Source organism: Chrysochloris asiatica, unplaced genomic scaffold (assembly GCF_000296735.1).
Source record: "Chrysochloris asiatica unplaced genomic scaffold, ChrAsi1.0 scaffold00086, whole genome shotgun sequence".
Classification (NCBI taxonomy): domain Eukaryota; kingdom Metazoa; phylum Chordata; class Mammalia; order Afrosoricida; family Chrysochloridae; genus Chrysochloris; species Chrysochloris asiatica.
In genome coordinates this window covers 2,388,449-2,391,355 of record NW_006408604.1, presented here as the reverse complement: position 1 = coordinate 2,391,355, position 2,907 = coordinate 2,388,449, and positions in this window count along the sequence as shown.

Genomic DNA, 2,907 nt, shown 5'->3' with positions numbered 1-2,907 from the left:
AAAAAAAGTTTGAAAAAAAAGAAAGACTAGAGAAGAATTGATGTTTTTTAATTATGGTGTTGGGGAATGATATTCAAAGTACTGTAAACTACCAAAAGAACAAACAAATCTACCCTGGAAGAAGTGCAGACAGAAAGTTCCTTGAAAGTGAAGATAAGGAGACTAGTTCTTACATAATTTGGACATATAAATAGGAGGTCCAGTTCCTGGAAAAGGACAACTTGCTTGGCAAAGTTGAGAGTCAGTGAAAAAAAGGAAGACTCCCAAAAAGACGGATTGTGGCTGCAACAATGCACTCAAACATGGCAACAGTTGTAACCAAGGTGCAGGACCAGGCAGTGTTTCATTCTGTTCATAGGGTTGCTGAGTCAGAACCAACTCGATGGTACTTAATGACAAGCCAGCTCAGGGACAGTCTTGTGATGCAGGACCACATGGTCAAAAGTCAAACCCATCCCTACACAAGCACACACAATCAAATATTCAGGTGGTTGGAGGGCTCCAGAACCAATCTTTAAAACTTTTGTGATCTGCAGTTGTGTACGTATCCCAATCCTGGTCCTCTTTCTGTTTTTGTAGTTTTATCAGCAACCTTGATGAATTGATTCCCCTCAATCATGATTTTGTGGCTCTTTCCTCTCTTTTCCATATTCTATCACTAGTCATATAGCCAAAGAGCTCTGGTAGAGTAGTGGTTACGAACTGGGCTGTGAATCGCAAGGTCAGCAGTTCGAAACTACCAGCTGTTCTGAGGGATAAAAATGAGGTGTTCTGCTCCCGTAAAGATTAACAGCCTTGGAAACCCTGTACAGGGTCACTATGAGTTAGAACCGACTCCACGGCACATAATAACAGCAACAAGTCATATAGCCAAGCCATGAATCTTTTGGACACTATATGACCTCCTGCTGATTGTCACCCTCATCTGGATGATTTGTCCTTGTCTTGTCTTTGTTCCACTTAAGACTTAATTTTTGTTAAGATCATAACAACCCAGTGTAGGGTTTCTGAGAAGTGGCTGGTGAGTTTGAACCACCGACCTTGCAGTCAAGTGCTTATCCTATGGTGCTACACCAGGAATCTGAGACTTAGTTGAATTTGGACTCTTTTTTTCCCCTATTAACAAAAGTTAGCAATTCAAACCCCAGCCACTCACACAGGAAAGATGTGATTGCTTAGGAGGCAATGATTTACATTATCCCCATTTCATTCATAAAGGAACAAGTTGACAGTTAATAAGCTAATAAATGGCAGGACTGGAATCTGAACCCAGGCAATTTGACACCAGAGTCGGTACTGCAAGCGTCCTCACTCTCCATTCCTGAGTTATTCCTCCCCCATTACCATAAACTCACTGCCTTCTAAGTTTCCTATCTAATTTTTCAAGTTGCTGTTGTCAATTTGACCCCTTATCACTCAGTGTATTTTTTTTTTTTTATGAATAAGCTAAACCTCTGGGACACAGAGGCTAAGGAGATGCCTACTTTGGAAAAGACTCAATAAATAATGTATCCCCTGTTGCTGGCCTGAAAATCTCAGATCTGCTCAAATGAAAAGTAGAAAGGCAAAACTAGAGATGGTCCTGTAATGTGAACCTATGAGACTGGCAGAGAAAGCAAGCTCCCGCTATTTGAGGGCAAAGTCCTTCGGTGAAGAAAAGTCTTCCTTCTACATCCTAAATTCTGTCTGATCCTGAAAAAAAAAAAGATACCAACCATTCTTTCTGTGGAACTATTTCTCAATGGGTTTGACAATTCATGCAGTGCCCACATAGAACTCAGACACCAGACTCACAGTTGTGTGGTTTATTAGGGAAGTTAACAGGCTCTAAATGCTCAGGGCACAGTTGTTCCAGTCAGGACACTTCTCAGCCATGGCCACGTATAACATCTGACTACGTTACAGAGCTCTATTAGGGCTGCTAATAAATGTCCACCACACACACTAATCCACCATAAGCCTCAGCTCCATGGGTCCGTAAACCTAGCTCCCCACACCAAAAACCTCCTATCCAAAAGCATTCCGGTTTATTTGTCCTGTGGGCCAGCAAGTCCACCATTCTGTCTCATCTTTGTCTCTTGGTTCTGCTGCTGCTGCTCCTCTGCCATTCCTCCCCTGTCACAGTTTTCTGTCCCTGGGTCAAAGAGGGTCAATGTGCAGATGTCTCAGATCCCAAAGCATGTGCTCCACTCTTAGCTCTTCTTCTGTGATGGTAGCGAGATCTCCTGTCTTGTTTCTGAGATGGCTCTTTGAAACCGAAACCTACATTAGCGTTCCATTTTTACAATCACAATTAACACTGTTAACAATCACAGCTGAATCATACGATCATGTCAGCATCTTTTCCCAGCCAAACCCTTCAAGGTAAAAACATTGTTTAGTGGCAATTACAGACTATGGTTTGAAGAGATATTAAATAATTCACTACACCACAGAGTCCAACAGAGAACTTCCTCTTCCTCCCTCTCATTCACATAATAAGTGAACTGAAGCCACTATGCATCTATAGTCTTTAATTGGATTGATTCAAGGATCATTTGAATGGAAAGCATTAGATATTTCAGATCATTCATATCTAGACACAGGAAGCTCACCAGGGACATTGAAAGTTACCTAGCACAGTGAATGGCTCAATATTGTTGTTGTTGTTAAGTGCTGTCCAGTCGATTCCAATTCATAGTGACCCTGTATAGGGTTTCCAAGGTTTTAATTCTTCGCAGGAGCAGAAAGTCTCATCTTTCTCCTGGCTCAATACTAGTGGTCAATAAGTAAGTGTAAAATCAATCCATGAATGAAAAGAATAAAATCATAAGTTCGAATCTCAAGGTGACAGTTCAAGCCCACCAGCCACTCCTTGGAAACCCTATACAAACTCAATGGTATTTAACAACAACAACAAATTACAAA